This window comes from Marmota monax, unplaced genomic scaffold (genome assembly GCF_021218885.2).
Source record: "Marmota monax isolate L192 unplaced genomic scaffold, Marmota_monax_Labrador192_F-V1.1 WCK01_AAM20220418_F8-fsc00006, whole genome shotgun sequence".
NCBI classification, from domain to species: domain Eukaryota; kingdom Metazoa; phylum Chordata; class Mammalia; order Rodentia; family Sciuridae; genus Marmota; species Marmota monax.
The window spans coordinates 2,293,123-2,314,015 of NW_026693712.1; the positions used below are offsets into that span (position 1 = coordinate 2,293,123).

General features: G+C 38.3%; 1 long non-coding RNA gene across 1 annotated transcript in view; it reads right to left on the bottom strand.

Moving 5' to 3' along the window:
- Positions 1-1,950: 1,950 nt before the first annotated feature.
- The window catches only part of LOC131424765 (uncharacterized), a 91,019-nt gene continuing 72,076 nt past the window's right edge, over positions 1,951-20,893 (bottom strand). Inside the window, exons 2-3 of the long non-coding RNA XR_009228283.1 lie at positions 4,074-4,149; positions 1,951-2,511 (exon numbers count right to left, since the gene is read on the bottom strand). This is a non-coding gene — a long non-coding RNA (uncharacterized LOC131424765). The remainder of the gene's footprint in view (positions 2,512-4,073; positions 4,150-20,893) is intronic.

The window sequence follows — 20,893 nt, forward strand, 5'->3', positions numbered from 1 at the left end:
ATTTACAACTAGAAAAGAAATAAAAAGATTATTAGAAGAAACCTCTCATGAGAAAATGTATTTAATATAAAATCTGAGGAATAAACATGAAGCAAGACAAATTAAGAGTCTGGAGTTGAAGGAACAATATAGATAAAGCCTCATAACTCTAAAAGAATTTGGAAAACTCTGTTCTAATTCATCTGCAGATATTAGCAAGATAACAATAACCAATAACAAAGTGGAACAGTTTTAATAACATACTATAATTTTAAGAAAGAAAAGAATAAGAAATGGCCACATTCATCCTACCAAAAAAAAAAAAAAAAGTTGGAAAAGCTGCATTTTTAAAGAAAAAAAGAAGACCCAAAGAAACCCACATGAACTAAGTTCCACAAAGCAAGGAACTCTTTACAAGAAGAAATGTCTTACCACTGCTCTCATACCCGGCAGAGCAGAAGGAGGAAGGTAAATCTACCAAAGTTTGAATAGACCAAATTCTAATGCACTTTAAACAGCTTCATGTGGCATTCACAACAGATTGCAGTCTAAAGATGCTCCAGCCACAGAGTAAGGCTCCAACTACCCACTGTGTCTTCTCCATGAGTCTTCATTGAGTTCTCAGGAGTCCAGGAGCCATACACCAAAAGCAGGGCAGAAGAGAGCTCACAGAGATGTTCCTCATGGGTTTAATACACAATGGATCACACATACTCACATTACAGGTGATTTTTTTATACAATAAGATTTCCTTATATTATTTAGAATTATATGTAATTTACATACATAATTATATGTAATATACATATAATACTATGTAATGTAGTATATCCACCTATAGCACATATACACATATATAAATATATGATTTTTTAAAAAACATTTATCTACAGCAAAGACTAGCAATGAATATGGTATTTGTAATATATATAGTAGTAAAATCTAAAATGACAAGGATTCAAAGTGTAAGGAGTATAGAAGGAATTATTCTGTTTTAAGGTTCTTACATGGCTCCTTGAAATAGATAACATTTTAATAGTTCATCCCATAAACTCTAAAACAATTATGTAAGACAAATCTAACACAAAGAATCATAAAGATAATACATAAGACAAAACAGAACACAAACACAAATGCAATTCACTTGAGAGAAGACAAGAAGGAGGAAGAGTAGAATAAAGAACAAATGGATTAAATATAAAACAAACATCAACATGGGAGACTTAGAGGCAACTCTATCAATAATTACATTAGATGTAAATGAACTAAACATACCTATTAAAAGACAGAAATTATTAGGTTGGATTAAACAACCAAGACAAATTTATGCTGCTTATAAAGAACTATCATTGTTATGAAGCTCAGATTAGTTGAAAGTAAAATCATGGCAGAAGGTATAAGCCTGTGGTGGGTAATCTCCAGAGAAGGCTGCCATCCATTCCTACCTGCCTGGACAAGCATGCTGCTCCTCACATCAAAAGCTGCAATCCAATTCCCCTCTCTTTGAACCTAGGCTGGCTTTTGAGGCTCGTTTAATGAGCAGAGTACATCAGGCATGCCATTCTGGAGCCTCTGAGGCTACTTTATCATACACCTTGCAGTTTCTGCCCAAGATTCTTAGAATGCCTGCTATTTGGATGCTGCTTTTGAGAAAGCAAACACCATGCAGTGAGAAGTCTCCATCCTCCTCTGTGGAGTGAGCAAAAGTGGAGAAGGGGTAGAAAGTTACTGTGATGAAATCCCTTTACATGGACAGAAACACTTGGAATAGAAGTTTTTCTGCATAAAATTTCCTATGATTTTTTTTTTTTTGCAATGCGTTGTACTTAACCATGAAGTGTATGGTCACTTGGGGATGGAGAGGAGCAGGTGAGCATGGGGGTACATCAGGACAGCTCTTCATGACATCATTCCCACAATACCACTGCTTCAGCTATACTCCTGAGACAATTAAAGAGAAATAGAAGTTTTTCCCCCACTGGAATGCTCTAAAATGAGTTTGAGTAATGAAGTAACTAAAATAACTTCAGGGACCCTCTGCATCCAAAGCTGAAAATCCATTCACTACCCAATATCCCACCCTAAATAATGTCCAGAGATGTTTTTTAACAGAATATATGAGAGCTTCAGCAATGAGATTAAGTGGCAACATTAAAATATCCCATAAAATGCATACAGATATTCAATAATAAAATGTCAACAATGCAGAACTTGTTCAAATTTTAATAAAAATGCACCCCCATTATCATATTAAAATTCAAAGACATAACATACCAAATATAAGTGCAAATAAAATTTTGCCCTTTGCAAGTTAAAGTCCAAGGCATGAAAGTTAAAGATCAGTTTTTCTTGTCCTACCCAGTTCAAGATCTGTAGTCAGGAATTCTCAAAGTTCAAAATCCATCCTTCCTAATTGAGGGTTTTTTTTTTTTTCATGTTTCCAAAAGGAATTTCCTGATGCCTCAGTAACACTAAGCTTCCATCAGTAGCTTCATTCTGGGTTGTCTCTCCTTGGGATGGATGTAGTTCCTTCTGTACATCAAGAACAGTATTAGTTCAGTGCCAGTTTTCTATATGCATCCATTTCCTAAGATCCTGAACAATTCATTATAACACATAAGGTTAATCCAGCCCTGGCGCCACAACCACTAAATTGAGAAAATAAGACAAACTCCAGATTTGGGTATAATTACTGCAGGAAAAGTAAATTCAGAAAACCTAATTCTAAGGGTTGCCAGAGCCCATCCAGAAAAGAATCAATTATGTCTGAAGGGAAGAGAATAGATGGAAAAATCCTTGGTTCAGCATCACTACCAAGTTGATGCTTATTTTCTGGAATACACAAGCTATGAACTTAACATCAACTGGGTGAAGTCTCCCAGCAACATATTAATATTGGCTGCATTCATTCACCATTTCTGTGGGTGATCTCTCTTAACTTGCTGTCTCATTTCTCAGAGTGGCATTTGAGATATTGCAGCCTTGTTGCAAAGCTTAGAAATGTGAAATGATGGAAACCCAGTCAGTAGCTGTTCTTTGAGCTGCACACATTTTCCATCCAATGTATTTAACTACCGAGTTTACATATTTTTAGTTCCTGGAACTCAGACTCTGCCTGCAGGTTAGCCCTCTGTGGCAATGCAGATTGCACAGTGTCTTGGAGAAAGCCTTTGTTAGCTTCTGTTGCAACCTCTGCCTCCTGTATTAGAAGTGCCTAGGGAAAAATTGTACCTATGCGTTGAGTATATTCAGCTAGTTGGACCCTCTACCTCACACCATATGTAAAAGTTAACTAAAATGAATCAAAGATCCAAATGTAAAAGCTAAAACTAAATGCTACCTGAAAGAAGCCAAACATCAAAGACCATATGTTATGTGATTTAATTCATATGAAATGCTCAGAATAATCAAATCCATAGAGACAGAAAATGGATTAGTGCTTCCTACAGGGATGGGATGGAGGGGCATGGAGAGTGATTGTTAATATATACAGAGTTTAGAAATGATAAAAATGCTTTGAAATTAGTGGTAATGCTTGCATAATCTTATGGATATATTAAAATACACCAGATTCTACACTAAATTTAAAGGGGTAAGTTTTATGATGCATGAATACCCTTAAACATTTTTTTAACTCTTAATCATCTGGGGGGGGGCTATCTGAGATTGAACTCAGGGGTGCTTAACCACTGAGCAACATCCCCAGCCCTATTTTATATTTTATTTAGAGACAGGATCTCACTGAGTTGCTGAGCACCTTGCTTTTGCTGAGGCTGGCTTTGAACTCGGGATCCTCCCACCTCAGGTTCCCAGGTAGCTGGAATTACAGGCATATGCCACCATGCCAGGCTTAAACATATTTTTTAATGAAAACTGCTGCAGTACTTAAGAATCCTCTGCCCCCAGGGCCTAATGAGGACCAATATTATGATCCCATCGTCAAGATGCCATTTTTCCTTTACCCACTGGCATATTCTCTTGGAACTAGTTACATTAGATTTTGCACCATCACTCCAAAACATAGCAGTTTAGAGTAGCAGCCATTTATTTAGTTCCAGATCCTGCAGGTTGGCATGTTGAAAGAAGAGACTCACCTTGAGTTCTTCTCATTTTGGATCAGTACATGTGTCTGCAGTCAGCTTTGGGGCTGCCTCAGTCAGGGTGGGTCATCTTTGAGAGAAAGAGGGAGAGGGAGAGAGAGAAAGAGAGAGAGTTCTCAAAGGAAGTCAAACAATGTCATTTCCACTACATTCTATTGGACAAAGTAAATAACAACACCAGCTGTGATTCAAGAGAAGGCATTCAAAATTTTCAGTTTGCTAAGAAGAACTACAAAGTCTTATTGCAAAGGCTATAGATTCAGGATATTGGGCATTTTGTAATCTACCATCTCCTAGAGCAAAATTCCAAGACAACAGCTAGAGAACAAGAAGCACACATCAGACAAGGAGGATGAAAGATTTCAGAGAGGAAATGTCTAAGATAAAAACAAATAAAAACTGATAAATTGATATATTAGACCAGATTGAAAGGAATTTTAAAATTTCTTCAGAAAGTACTAGTATGTAATATAGGATCATGGAAAATAATTCCTTTAGGAGTCAGGTGAGTAATATAATTATGTGAAGTGGGAAGAAATGATCTGGGGAGTATATGTCCAGCTTAAAATAATCAAATTCTTAGCTTTGGGGAAAATAAAAATGATTTCAAATATATTAAATATAATATATAGACTTCATGGTGTATGTGATCATATTTACATAATTGCCTACTTACACATGGTCATAATAACATAAACACTGAATATTAGCAACCAGAAATATGATATAGTTGGGTATAATGGCACTTGCCTATAATCCCAGCAGCTCAGGAGGAAGAGGAAGGAGGATCGAAAGTTCAAAGCCAGCCTTAGCAATTTATCAAGACCCTAAGCAACTAATTCAGTGAGACCCTATCTATCTCTAAAAAAAAATAAAATAAAATAAAATAATAGGAGACATGGCTCAGTGGTCGAGTGCCCCTGAGTTCAATCCTTGGTGACCCCCCCCCAAATGTGATATAACTGTAATGATAGAATAAAGTAGGGAGAGGTGTATGTTAGGATCAGGAAATGAGGTGAAAGGGGATCAAACTCCAAAGATCATCCAGGAATGATGGCTCACACCTATAAATGAAGCAATTCAAGAGGCTGAGATAGGAGGACCACAGGTTCAAAATCAGCTTCCAAAATTTAGCAAGAGTATGCAACTTAACAAGACCTTGTTTCAAAATAAAGATAGAAAGAACTGGGTACTCTTGGTAAAGCACTCCTGGGTTAAATCCTCAGTACCCTCCCTCCTCCAAAATTTCCAAAGATCAATAGAAACCTCAATGCATCTCAAATATTGCTGATAAAAACTTGAAGACAAGTCTCTGATTTATTGAGAAATCCCAATGTGCAAGCTAAAAAAAAAAAAAAAAAAACAGGAATATTAAACTAGGTAGTAATTGTTGGAGACTTAGGTTGTCCTGTATATTATATTAGTAGAGACTGTATTTGTTTAAAATTAAGATTATTTGAAGAAATCTAGACAAACTATCACAAAACTTAATTCAAAGAATGTGCTAATTTCACTTAAATGTAGGGAAAGCAGTTTTAAGATTTCCAATCACAAATAAAAAAAAAATCTTTGTGACTTTAAAAGAGTAGTTAATGAAACCATAGGATGATAGTAAATGATTTTGAAACAGTAAAGTTTATTGGGAAAGTTTCTGAAATTAGTGACCATTTGCTCGAAATGACTCTAACTATGAGCATGTGTTTAAAGTCATTACCTTTAATGACTTTAAGAAATCCTGCTCCTACTTTATAATACATTTGGTAACTCTGACTAAACTAGGGCCTGCTATTTTAGGGGCAAGTTTAAACTTCATACAGAGAAAATTAATATGTGTTAAAGCACACAAAATCTACAATAATAGAACATGAAGGCAGACACATTCTGGAATGATGACATAATCTTTTCATCCTCTGGTTTGGGTCCAGGTACTTAGTTTTAGCTTGGAGGCTTTATAATTTTTATAAAATAAGATTACCTATAAATCTTCCTTGTCAGAAAACCAACAGTAATTGACAGTGTTTTTGTATCTTGGCTTCCTTGAAGCAATTCTCTTTCATTTTCTGTATTTTGAAAACCACATACCAGGATTTCTCCTGGAGGCCAATTAGATTGATGTATTGGCTAGTGAGGATGGGTAACCTCTAGAACAAGGAACTGGCCAGAGCCATTGTTCCCACGGGTGCACTTACCAGGCACACCTGAGTCTCATTCAAGCCTCCACCATGTAATGCCCTCATTTAAAGCAGAGCCTGTGGGTAATAAACAAAATGTACCTCAGTGGTAAAACCACACTGTCCTATTGAGCAGGCCACATCTTAAGGGGCACTGGGAAACCAAATGTCTGTTTTGTGATTTTTAAGGCCAATGACAAGGAATTAAATTAATTTCTGGCCTTGGTGTCCCTTCTCTCATTTCCAAATTCTAGATAAAGAAAAATGTGTATATTTGGGTGTTGGGGGGGAGCAGATAATCAGACCATTTTAATAGTTCTAAATTACCTTGTTAAGGGGTAGATAGATATTCTACAGAAACAAAATGACTATCAATTTGAAGATGAAAGATATGCTTTTACTTTCTTAATTCTATTGAATGGACATCCATTGGATATCTTTACTTTCTGAAGAAACCTTATCCAGACCCCATTGAGTTTTTTAAGATAAGTAGTTTGCAGGCCTGGCCCTGAAGATCTTACACTTTCATCATAGAATCTAGGATTTAATGGATACAATCTTGTAGCTTGTAGGCAAATTTGGTACACAGCTTTGTTGAGTTTTGTAATTAGAATGTTTTATGTCATGACTTTTCCAGTTAATGTTCTGGGAACTTACATCTGACAACTTCCCAAAGCTATGTTACCCATTTAACTCCTGAAGCAATTGAGTTTGCAACACTGATGTAAACAACTGAGGCCACAACACAAACCCATGGAATAAATGGAGAGACAAGATGTTATAGAGGGAAACACATTTTTCATCCAAAAGAGATTCACATATGAATTCTGGTTCTGCCACTTGATATCTACATGATCTTAAGCAAGCTATAACATATTCTTCTTAGGGCTTTATTTTACTAACCTATAAATGGAGTTAAAAACACTAAATCACAATGTAGGCACACTACACAAGATTTCTGATTGTCACAAGATCTGTTACACTGTGAAGTCCTTATATAATTAGACTCCTATCATATCCCTCCCTGCTACAGATGCCTAAGAGACCTCAGAAGAAGAATCCATTAATCTGTCTGGGTGACCAGGAAAACTTCACTAAAGCAAGTGGTCATTTGAATTAGGCCATGAACCATGGAAAGGATTTCAATGGATAAAGAGGGGATGTAGGGCTTTCTAGGGTTGAGGTCTCGTGTTAGGTAGGTGGGGAGTAAGGTCACTTGATGAGGGTTCTGTGGGAAGGGAAGGCAGGGACCATGTCCTGAGAGTAAGCAGGGAGCAGCCTGGAACAGGCTGTGCTGTTCGCCACTGGCTGTCCCATGTCCTGATTGTGTGGTAGAATGCACAGTTGGTTGTATTTATACAGTCTAAGTTGGAGTCAAATAATTCACAGATCCTTGGAGCTGAGATCTGGAATATAAGGGCTTAGAAGGCCATTCATGAAAGACAAACTTAAAAGGAAAGATTAGGCACCAGGGACTAATCCTAGAGTTGTGAGCACAGGCATATACTTCTTGAGAACAAACTCAGATGCCATATCTTATTCAAATGATCTCTCCTGAGGTTCAGTGACAGGAATTTATGTTTTACATATTTTTAGAATTATGAGAATATGTCTATTAAGTCCTTCTGAACACTCTGTAACTTCTACAGGAAGTGCCAACCACCTGACATGAAGGAGAATTAGATACCACAATGGTTATAAGGGTAGATGACCCTGTTGTTCTGCACAGTGTCTAGAGAAGTCATGATTTGTACTGTGAGTGGGAACAGAGAATCCTGTGGGGCCAGGTAAGTTGCTCCTTCCAGCTTTCATTCTGAAGCAGGAGATGAACATGTTTGTGGACATGAAGGCATTTGATCAGTGCTCTCATGATCTGGGTATGAACTTGGAGCAAGTGACTGAAATTAGGAAGATCAGTACTGCAAAGAGATGAAAATCTTCCTTTGTGAGGAGGGTTGTGGAAGTCATCATGAAGGAGGGAAGGTGAAGTTCAAGACATAGAGCCCAGCTTGTTAAAAAGCACATGCACCATCAGGACTACAGGAGCCAGAGGACGAGAAATCTAAAATGAAGTCTGGCACAAGAATGTTGAGAGGATGATAAAAGTAGAAGTAAGAGACTCTCTCCACAAGTGGCCACTGTTACTGTTTCAGGATGCTTGCCATCCCACAGACTGGACAGCACCAAGCCCCTGGCCTGACCACAGCACTGGCACTTTTGCCCCTATGTGGTAATACATCCAGTTTTCAAGTACACACAAGAGACCTTGAAAGCAGAAATATGTATGTGCACATCCATCCAATGCAGTAACTAGTTACTATTCTGTGAGTTTGGGCAAAACTCTAGCCTTGCAGAATGCCAAGAAGTGGAAGGATTCTAATCTTCTGAAAAACTTATCATGAACTTTCCTGAGACCTTTTCCCAAGGCTCGAGTCAAGGTATTAAACCATTCTACTCAGATAATCATGGGAGAATGCAGAATGGGGAGAATCAGAGGAGAATGTATACAAAAGTCTATAGCACCAACAATCCAGACTGATAAAGCTGTCAAACTTGACTATCTTGTGGCTAGGAATCTGGGGTCAGCCCTGTACTCAGTGTCACCCTACTGAAGCAGCAAACCTCCCATCACTCCACCACTTCAGAAGCCTTGGGTCTCCATGGGTAGGTGATTTTATCATGATAGTTCGGGGAAAATGATGGACTCCCCAAAATCCCTCAGGAAGCAGGAATGTGTTGTGATGGGTGTGTGTGTGTGTGTGTGTGTGTGTGTGTAAGACAGAGAGAGAGAGAGAGAGAGAGAGAGAGAGAGAGAGAGAGAGAGAGAAACATGACTATCCTGTAACTTTTAACAGGCATGGTTGATATCACTCAGAATGTGATATATATAAAATCACAGTGCTACCTGATGTAATATAACAGGGTGGTGATGGTGATGATATATAAAAACATGGAGAGAGAGAGAGAGATAAAGACATCTATCCATGGAACGTAGTCATTGATACTCACTGAAAAATAGGCAGCTAGATCTGGAACCTTGTATATCTCATGGAAAGTAAAACTTATTCTCTTCAAGGAATGCATGATATGTGTATTGAGGGTGTTCTTGGGCTGAACTGTCAGACTCTAATACAAATGATAATCTCCCATGATTCTTTGTGGCTTAAAGATACACTCATGAAAGCTTCATATAAATATTCAAATTTTCAGGATCTCTTCTAAAATGAAGATGTGAAAACAATGGTTCTTCATTCCCACATGAAAACAATCCACAGGACCTGAATAAAAACTTACACCTGTATGTTCTCTCCAATCCCTACAAATCTTTTCTACTCCTCCGTGTGTTTCATGGACCACTTCCCTCATTTGTGTTTGTTTTTTGTCTATCTTAATTAAAGAAATAGCAAATACAGAGGATCTGCCCTGATCAAAGCAGGAGAGGTATAAAGTATGAATTACTTAACAGAATATATACTAAGTTATGGGGATAGAAGGCAAGGTTGGGATATGATGGAGAGAGCTATGAAAACCATCCTAAGCTATTAGATGTGTTCTTTGGGTAATGTTAAGAAAGCTTCCACCTAAGAGTTAGGTAAAATGTAAACTTCTTAAAAAATATGATTTCAGAAGCAATGTGAAGGACACAATTTTAAAGTTAAAGAGTAGAAGTTAGGAGGTTATTTTGGAGGAACACACCCAAGAAAAACATGTGAGTATGACCCAGAGCCTTACCCATGATGCTGGAGGAGGAGGAAGAAAGACTGCAGAGAACTGAGAGATGGAATCTACCAAGCTTAGTAGGCAATGGTCTGGATGTAAGTAAGGAAATTAAGATGATTCTACCTTCAGTGTGTGGAAGAAGAACATTAAACCATGAGATGAATTCATAGGGTGCTGAATGCAAGGAAGGATGATTTTCAGTTGATTATTCTAAATTGAAGGAATCGACTAGTCCTTTAACATGAAAACACCCACCAAATGGAGCTCAGGGAAGAAAGACTTAAATATAAGGACTTGGATATCCTCAATAGAGAGGTGATATTTGAAGCTAAGGATTAGGTAAGATGGTCCAGGACAAGGAGAAGCCGGGCAGCAGAGCCTTCTGGAAGAGTATACTTTCAGAGATGGTGATAGAAGAAGTTCCAACAGGTGAGGCTAAGACCCTTGTCCTCTGGCATTGGGTGTAATTTGACCAGGGGTAAGCACTGGTTGAGGTCAGGGTTGGGCAGAGAGTGAAGGTAGGGGAATTATTCCACTGGGTCCATCTCTACTGAGTTTCCCCAGGATGACCGCATCTCTCGCTGAAGTCCACAGCTCTTCAAGGTGTCAGGCACCCTGCCCCTTACAGCAGTGGGAAGAAGTCTCTAAGGGTGGTCGCCTCCTATCTGTAGTTCCAGAGTTCTGCCCCCTCCTTTGCTAACTTCCCATACCCTGCCCTATCTTTTTCTTTTCTATTTTTTAATTTTTTTACTTAATAATAATTGCACATATATATGGGATACTGTATAGTATTTCAATATATACATACATCTATACATTATGTAATGATCAGATCAGAATAATTGGCATATTTATCACTTCAGACATTTATCATTTCTTTATGCTGGGAACATTTAAAATCTTATCAGCTATTTTGAACCATGCAGTTAATTGTTGTATATCATAGTTAGGCTACTGTGCTATGGAACATTAGAAATCATTTCTTCTATCCAACTGCATCACCGTACCCATTGACTATCTTCTCTCCCCCAAACCTCTTCCAGGTTTTCAAAACCACTATGATACTCATTTTTTTCTACAAGATCAACCTTTTTAGTTTCTACTTATGAGTAAGAACATGGGGGTTTTGTCCTTCTATGCCGGATTTATTTCACTTAACATAATATCTTCCAGGTTCATCCATATTGTGGCAAATGAAAAGGTTCCATTTTTTTGTAGCTGAATAGTATTCCATTATATACATGTGCCACATTTTCTTTAGCCATTCATCCATTCATTGGCACCTAGCTTGATTCCATAGCATGTCTATTGTGAACAGTGCTGCAATAAACACAGGAGTCTTGCCCCATCTTTGTCCCTTCATTATGCCTTTTTCAATTACTCAATGTGAATGTGCCATCTGCTTCCAGATAGAATCCTACTGACTCAGAGGTAAATCCCTTAGGGTGCAATATCCTGGAAGCCCTGGTAGAAGAGTTGAATGCTGCAGACTGCAGAATAAAGATTGGAAAGAAGCAGAATTTAGCGTTCTCTCTCTCTCTCTCTCTCTCTCTCTCTCTCTCTCTCTCTCTCTCCAGAACATTGGTGTAAACAGGAGTCGGGTTGCAAGGTTTGACGGCAAAAATGAATTGCTAAAGGAAATTGAGGCAGTGAGCAAAAACTATTGCTTCAAAAAGGCTTGTGCTGTATGGGGCAGAGAGGGGAAGGAGATAGGACATCAGTCTGAAACAGAACTCATCTATGCCTTTAAAGTTAAGAGACATGGAAATAACACCATAAAATTGCCTTTTTTTTTTTTTTGGTCAATTGCCTTATTGTCACATGATCCAAATGGCCTCTTTAAATTAGCAAATCACTTTCTCCCCGGAATTTTAATATGACAGAAAGGTTGCAAATATGACCAAGAGACAACTAAAGATGAAATATTGAGTTCAGGCTTACCTCTCTAAGTCATTCCAGTTATTAATCATTTATAGGACACCATAAGCCACCTCCAGGAAAATGATGACTCTTTATTGCTTGTTAAAAATATTTACATTTTCCTCCACCAGCTGTATATAAGGAATTGATATTTTCTGAATTGCTAAGTCAATAACATCTTCCTTGAGCCATCAAAGGATTTGATAAACCAGCAAAACACAAGAGCCTCTGCTGCAAATAAGTGGGAGGCACTCGGGCTGTCAGGCAATTAAGTGGACCTGAATCAGCTGATGTAATTAAGCCTCTTACTGCATAATTATCTTTATTTTAAATGTGTCTTTTGATGAAACATCTGTTCCCTGCTCCAGATATGAAAAGAGGGACCCATGCTCATGAAGAAAACAGAGCTTGTGAGGCACTCACACATGCTGCCCGGGCTGCTCAGATTCAAGGCAACAAATGTTGTCATTTGTTCCATCTTCGCATGCAAGAGGCAGGTGTCCTTACGTCCTCAGTCTGCGTTTGCCTGACCTCCGAGCTCAGAGCAGCTGCCTGGAGTCCTGTTACATAAAGCAGCCAAGGGGACAGCTCAGAGGCTGGGGTACATCTAGCTATGTGGGCCAGTGCTTTGGCCATCTGCAAAGAACAATCAGATGTGCTCAGCAAGCCTAGCTCGGATTCTAATGGTCAGTAGGATTCCCTCAGGTACTTGCCTCCTGGCAGCAGGACATAACCTTCTTCCTTTAACCAAAGATAAATAGGATCAGTCAAATCAGAGCTTGTTAAAGGCAAGTCAGTGCTACTTTAATTTTGGTGTAGTGTTTTGTCTTTTCTCAATTCTGCAGACCCCAAACTCTTACTTGTCAAATCCCCATGTTTGTCTGAATGAAGGATTTTGAATCACACTAATGGACAGGAGAGTCACAGGCTTTGGTGAGAAAGAGACCTGCTTTTCTACTCTGGTGCTGCCCCTTGTGGGGTAGGTGAACCATGGTTGTCTTTCAGCATTACTTGTTCAACTCTATAAATTGAAAATAATGACACCTACTAGGTTGGATGCCTGTGAGAATTAGAAGGTAGACAGAGGTCCTGGGAGAGTGCCTTGGATATATTAGCCAATCTGAATGAACTAATGTTCTTTCCCCCTTTCTCTGACCCACTTTCTCTACTGCCCATGCAGAGGCCTAAATACCTGTTTCTTAATAAACAGTGAGAAATCTGCTAACAAGATTCTCACCGGCACCACCTCTATCCACAGAGTTCTGCAGTTTGGGGGGCAAGAATTAAGAGCATGAGGGTGAGTGTTTAGTGGAATCAACAGCAATCTAGAGCAGCCAGAGGAAGGAACAGCATCTTTGGTGAACCAAGGTCATGCCCCAGACCCCAGTGACAGCTTCCCTGGCTCATAATGAAGAGAGTTTTTAATCTTGAAATTCTATGTTCTATATTTTAGGTAGATCACTCCCTTTTTATTTATCTCCTTCAAATTATTAGTACCATTCATATTAGATCAATTTTTGGCATGCTAAGATATTGAACCAATGCCCTAATCTCCTTCTTTCTTTTATCAACTTATTGAAATATACATATAATTCATCTATGTAATATGCACAATTCAATGGCTTTTAGCATTTTCACAGAGGTTTACATTCATCAGCACAGTCAATTCTAGATTGTTTTCACCACCTCAACAAGAAATGCTACCCATCACTTCCCATTCTGTTCTCCTTCTGCCCTAGACAGCTGCTAAGCTGTTTTCTGTCTCTAGAATTTGTCTTCTCAAATCATTTCCTATAAATGGAATCAAACAATGTGTAGGCTTTTGGTGTCTGCTTTCTTTCACTTAGTACAATATTTTCCAAGTCCATTAATTTTGTAGTTTTAGGGGCTGGGGCTGGGGCTCAGCAGTAGCGCACTTGCCTGGCATGCGTGAAGCACTGGGTTCAATTCTCAGCACCACATATAAATTAAAAAAATAAAATAAAATAAAGATCTATCAACAATTAAAAACTTTAAAAAAAATTAGTTTTATTAGATTTTATTCCTTTTTATGGTCAAATAATATTCCATTGTATGGATATACCACATTTTACTTATCCATTCATGATTTGATGGGTATTTAGTTGTTTCCTCTTTTTTTAGCTATTATGAACAATGCTGATATAATAATTTATGTCAAGATTTTACATGAACACATATTTTCAATTTTCTTGTGTATATACTTAAAGGTGGAATTGTTGGGCTATATGGAAATTCTATTTTTAGCATTTTTCCCCCATGTGGTGCTAGGGATCTAACTCAGGGCCTCATGTATGCTAGGCAGGTACTCTACCACTGAATGTTTCCCACCCCTCCCAACATTATTTTGAGCTTTTGGGGGAACTCCCAGACTGTTTTTCAAAGTGACTGCATCATTCTAAATTTCCAGGAAGATTCTAAATTTTTCTTGCCAACACTTGCTGTTATCTGTCCTTTGGTGTACAGCCATTATAGGATCACAAAATGATATTTTCTTGAGGTTTTGATTTGCACATCCCTGGTAGAAAACTATCTTAGTCTATTATAGAAAACATTTCAATGACTCCGACTAGAAGCCTGGTCCTGAGAATATGTTTTTCTGGCTGCGTTGTGCCTTCAAGATGACTAATAGCCAATACAGAATGTACAGCAGTAAGACAGCTGCTAAAGGTCCTTTTTGGGCCACACCTTTATGGGAACATGTAGCACATCATTCTCCAATGGGGGAAAAATTCATCAGGGATAACTTGGTCATCTCAAAGCAAGGGCATTAGGAAGGTAGACATCACATTAACTAACTAGGAAAAGTTGAAATCCAATTCCATAATCGACTTACTATTTAATACCAAGCTTTAATACACTATCACCAGTGATGTATTTATATGCCACTTATGTGGAAGCAGGGACAGAGAAACTAAATGGCATCAAAAGAACTCAGTATGAGCCTGCTTCTAACTTTTTTAAAGGATTTTAAAAAGTCGGTAACATTAGGCTTAATTTTTCATAAGATGGAAAAAAAGCAACTTCCCTGTGGGGTTATTATGAGGATTAAGATAAAGTTGTTGAGTCTACTTTATAACTTACAAAGTACTATGTCAATTACTATTATCTGGTACTTATTAATACTAAAATTGCTCACATTTATTAAAAATTTGTCCTATGCTGGGGCTGAACTTCAAATCTGTCAAATTTGGTGTCTTTATGGGACTTAGATAAAGAAACCCCAACTTTGTATAACATTTTATATTTGCACATTATTTTATAAGCTTTATAACCGTAAGTGGCAGCAACTCTGGCTGAAATCACAAATGAGCCAAAATTCTTCTATATATCCCACAAGTTGAGGCACAATGCAGCTAGGAGAAATCATACTCAGTGTCCCAACTATGTAGACAGGGGAAGTGACAGACATACCGTCTTAGAATGAAGCAGACTGCCCAAAATAGCAACCTTAGGGAAAATCCAAAGTAAAATGGGATCGGGACACCTCACAAACTCAGCTCACCAAGACAGCATGTGTTCACCCTACAAAAGTGTGAGTGTGGCCATGCATGCACATTTAACTTTATCACCTGGGCTGTCACACACAGCTGCATTGAACTGGAGGTTTGGTTGGGCAGGAAGATCTAAAAAAACTTCATTCTTGTGTCCGGTTGCCCACCAACCTATTAGAGGGGCGGATCCTGTTTTGTTGTTTTTTTTGTGTTTGCTTGTTTATTTGTTTTTGACATCCTTCAATAGTCTAAACTATTGGTGGATTTGTTTGGGGAGGGGGGTTGTGTGTGGGTGGTGTAAAAGCAGTAGACACACAGTATCACTTCTGATCACTTCTGCTACTTTCAGAGTCAAAGGCAGTCCCCAGGTCAGCTCAGAGGCAACAAGGTAGAGGAATAGACTCTACTTCCTGGTGTCACAAGACATCATATTTCATATTTAATCTACTCTGCCACTACACAGGAGTCTTGCTTTACTTACAAAAATGCCGTGAGCTTACTGAAACATGATGAGGTCAACTATTGCTCTTTTAGATAAAGAAACTCAGACTCCAGCTTAAAATCACATTTATGAGACAGAGCCAGGTTTGAGTCCAGGTCTTTCTGACACCTGCTATTGACTGTATAAATAAAAATCCTACTGGTTATGATCAAAGCTCCTGTAGAAATTGTTCTCTCCTCTATATACATCAGGACACAAACAAATGATTTCCTTCAAGCATATTTTTCCAAGAGATTCTGTTTCCCCTTTAGAAGATTTTAATGCCGTCTGCCTGATCTCCAATTTTGCCCTTCCTCAAAGGTCTATTTTCCTCTATAGAAATGGATTTTCATTCAGGCCAAATTCAGTCACAGAATCATGTTGGAAATTTCAGAGAAAACATGAATAGTCCCTATTTTCCTGAGAAGTTATTTTTTTTTCCAGGCTAATGGAGGAGAAGCAGAAGTTGTAGAGAGAGGGCAGTCATTTAGACCCTTAGTTTTAATTTTCAATCTTTCACATATATTCTGATATATTTTTCTCCCCCTTTGAAGTAGGTATTAAAAGTAGTAACTTAAAGGTGAGGAGAAAGACCAGAGAAAACAGGTCCCCATCTCTGTAAGAAGGTAGAAAGAAGAATAGATGAAGATTATAAGCTCAGATTCATTTGAGCTCTACAAATGACTAGCTATTTGATCTTAGGCAAATCATTTCAACAAGCCCCAATTTTCTCATTTCTTAAATGAGAGGATGGAGTTGGATACCCTCTCAGCTCTAACATTATTTGATTCTAGTGCCAGAGCATGATTTTATCATATTTGCCACACATTTTTTTATTCCAAAACACACTGACATCATGCTAAATTAGGTTGACTCATGTTCCCCATGTAAACAATTGTGGCAATTGCCAAAAATTTTTAACAAACAAAAAACAAGTGTTTTTCAAGTTATTTCCTTTAATTCTCTGATCATATTTTTTCATGTATTGAAAAACTGCAAGGTATTTCTGTACGTTGTTCTTTATTTGATTCATTAGATCTCACCAAAAATATCTCACAGGTCCTCTTTCCCACTGAAAGTATCGTCTAAAGCATCATCCAAAGCTGAGCAAAAATATTTGAACAAGACGTCTTGACTTGGGGAGGGGAGTACATCTGTGTTCAAGAAAAAAAGCAAATGCACAAACTAGATGTTAATCTTTCTGTTTGATAAACCAAAGCATATTGATAGGCTCCTGCCAAATAGTTGAGATGTATTATAAATGAACATAACTTGTGTTGGATAGCATGCCGACTGAGTTGTAGAATATAGCCTGGAGGCACTTATAACCAGATAGAGCCACCAGAGGATATAGAGTTCTCAGGAAAAACCGCACATGAAATTGTGAAATGTTTTGGAAAGTAAGAATTCCAAGCTATCATCTTCCCAGAAGATCTGATTACTCTCATATGTTCTGATTTCATAGCAAACACGGGTCCAATTGACATTTGGGGAGGAATTTTTTTCAAACAAACCATTTGTGGCATCCTTGGAAATAATTCTTGATGGTTATGCATTATGGAAAAGCCTGGTATCATCATTTCTCGAGTTTATATCCACTGAATTTCTTTGGTCAAAAGAAAACTTGAGTAAAGACACAAGCTCATACACTGTTCTTTGTCACACAAACTGAAAACCACTTGACCTTTACTAAAAGTCCTAACATGGGACAGCTTAACCTAGTGCAAATGAAGAACTAGAAGCTCTAGCCTATTTCCGGTCTTTTCTGCATGTCCCACAAGACTCTTCTGAATACAGAGTTCTCATCCTCTGTGCAAGCAACTTGATGTGTGAGATCAGCCCAGGAGGACAAGGAACAAGTCTTCCCTGTGGCAACTTTGTCTCCACTCAAAGGCTACTGGAGCTTATCTTGAGATGGGAAGAGGAAGAGGATGTAAGTATATTTCTTTGCTAGGAATTTCTCTTGACCTTGCCCCAGCAGTTTGAAACTACTCTTCGTACTTACTTTTCCCCAGTTTTCTGTAGACTTTGACTTCAAATTTACCATTCTTTCTCCTCTGCCCTTCCATGGTCTCTCTGGCACTATCGCTCCTCTTTTTTATTTGGTCTACAAACGCAGATAACTATAGGGAGCCATGGAAGGATAAGCTTTTTCCATTGTACAATAAATAGAAAAGTCAAATTCTATGGGGAAAAACATGGAAGGACTTCAGGTTGGAGCAGAGAATGTAACAAGGTACATGTGGCTCTGTCCTCAGCAAGCTGACCAGTCTTATTTTCCTAGCTGCATTTCAGTCTTCAAGTACCTGTTTTAGTCAACTTTTGCATAATTGTGACCAAATGAACTGAGAAGAACAATTAAAGGAGGAAATCTTTATTTTGGCTCATGGTTTCAGAGAGTCAGTCCATGGTCAGCCTACCTCATAGCTCTGGACCTAAGGTGAGGTAGAACACCATGGTGGAAGGGTGTGGTACAGGAAAGCAGCTCAGGATATGACAGCCAGGAAGTAGAAAGAGAGCTCTGCTCACCAGGGACAAAATATAATCCCCAAAGTTCCACCCGCCCCCGTGACTTCCTTTGTCCAATCACACCCCACTTGCCTACAGTTACTACCCAGTTAATCAATAGTGGATTAATCCACTAATGAGGTTAAGACTCTCATAACCTAATGATTGTACTTCTGAACATTCTTGCATTGTCTCATCCACGAGCTTTGGGGGACACCTCATATCCAACCCATAAGAGTACCCTATTTTCCTCTGACTTACTTTTTATTCAAAACAAAATTACTCTCTCATCTGAAGAAGTGGTGTAGACATATTAGTTGGCATACATCATTCTTGTATTTACCTCTGAGTCATTAGAACATCCAGGCAGTAGACTTTAAAAGGTTATTACGTTTTAAAAATTGTCCTCTCCAAAGGGGGGGAAAAAAGAAATCACTTTTAGTAGGATAGCACATGGGACTGTTCATTAAAACTGAAAGTAGGGGACTTCCTCTACTCCCTACTTTCCTCTACTAAGATCTAGGCACAGCATATGACTAACAAGAAATCCTCTAGTCACCGTCATCATGACCAAGCCCTAAAGAATTTGAAGGACAAGGGATGCAGGATCCCTCTTTCACCCTGCACTCAGGAAAAAAACAAAAAACAAACAAACAAACAAACAAAACCAACCTAATTTTAGGATAGGATTTTTAATGATAGACAGCATGTTTTCTCAGCACACAGGCCCACCAATCTATAGTGGATCTCTGGCCAATCCCCAAATTCAGGCAGTGCCCAAGGAGGCCAACACAGAGTAGTCAAAGCAACTAGATTTCAACAGGGCCACAATGGGTAACAGTATCAACACCAGTTCCAAACAAGGACTCCTCAGCAGTCTGAGCCAGATCCCAGGCACCCTCTTTTGCTTGAGGTATGGTCTGATTTGGTCTGAGCTATAATTACTCTTATGTGAGGAAGTTGTCAGATCATCAGGAAGAAAAACACAGCATCCTCTTGTTTACGAGGAACAAGGGCTCAGATTCATTATATTGGAATATGCAAGTTTTAATTCCAAGTCAAGGATATAGGCATGTTGATTTCAGAATATTGTCTTAGTTTCTTCCGTTATATAACAGAATACCATAAACTAGGTAGCTTCGAAAATCAAAATTTATTTCTCAAGTTCTAGAAGTTCAGAAGTCCAAGATCAAGTACCAGCAGTTTGAGAACCCACTTCTTAGTTCATAATTGGTGTCATCTCACTGTGTTCTCAGGTTGTGGAAGAAGCAACGTTAAGTTTTCTTAATAAGGGCACTATCCTGCTCATGAGGCCCCACCCACATGACTAATCACACCCGTAGGCCTCACCTCCTAATACCATCACTTTGGATGTTAGGTTTTCAATATATAAGCATAAACATTTAGACCATGGCACAAGGTACAGGGGCTCAGAGTCACTGAATACATATAAATCTTATATCCCAAACTAGGGAAGTAAGGAATACCAACTTTATATCTGTAGATTTTTGGATTGCCCAACATCCATTCTTTTTCTTTCAAGAATGTACTCTTTCCCATCAGACATAGTTAGGTGAAAAGAATTCAGGGACCATGCATGCCCTTTCTTACTCAAGGGACCAGTGTAAGACTCCATTTCATCCAACCAGATACCCAGTATTTAAAGCTGAGAATAGAGTAAAGGGGCCTAGAAATGAATGAAGCTCATTTCATCCTCATGAATTGTTGTCACTGAAGTGTCTGGAATATCCTGCTTCTTTGCCTCTGAAGTTGAATAATTTCTTGTCACATCCCCAACATCTCCATGACTCCTTGAAGTTTTTTGAGTCTCTGGTATTCTTCCAATGCATTCCTGCTATCCTTAGTTAGCCACAGTTCATTTCTATGGCTTGTAATTAAAGATATGTAACTAATACACACCGATAGTCATACAATGGTCCACGCTTGACAATACATTTTATTCATTTTGTACCCAAGTTCATTCCCATAACAGTCTGACATTAGTAGACCAGATATTGTTCTCATTTTAAATGAGAGGGAAAAAAAAACCCCAAACTCAAAGAGTTTAAATAACTTGCCTATGTTCTCATAGCAAGAAAGTGTTCCCAGGCCTGAGTCTTTTGGCTTCACATCTAGGGCTCTTTTCACTGAAGTGAGGTGTGAGTCTCTCATCTGTTCTCCATAAAGCAGCAAAAGCAAGACAAGTTAATTGGAAACACCTACAATATTTGCTAGCATTTATTTGACTAATATCATGAGTCTCTTTCAAGATTTCCCTTTTAGTGTACAGGGATCTAGATGTGAAAACATTCTTTAATATAGTACAGCAATGTTAATGGAGCCAGAGCACAACAGAGTGACACATTTACATTTGGAAATACTGAAAGTAATGACAAATTGGCTCTGAAGCCACCTATAATTGTTGCCTTTTAGAGGAGGGATACTTAAGTCCATAATAACTGTAAAAGAAAATGCCTTTCGAAAAACAAAAATACACAAGCC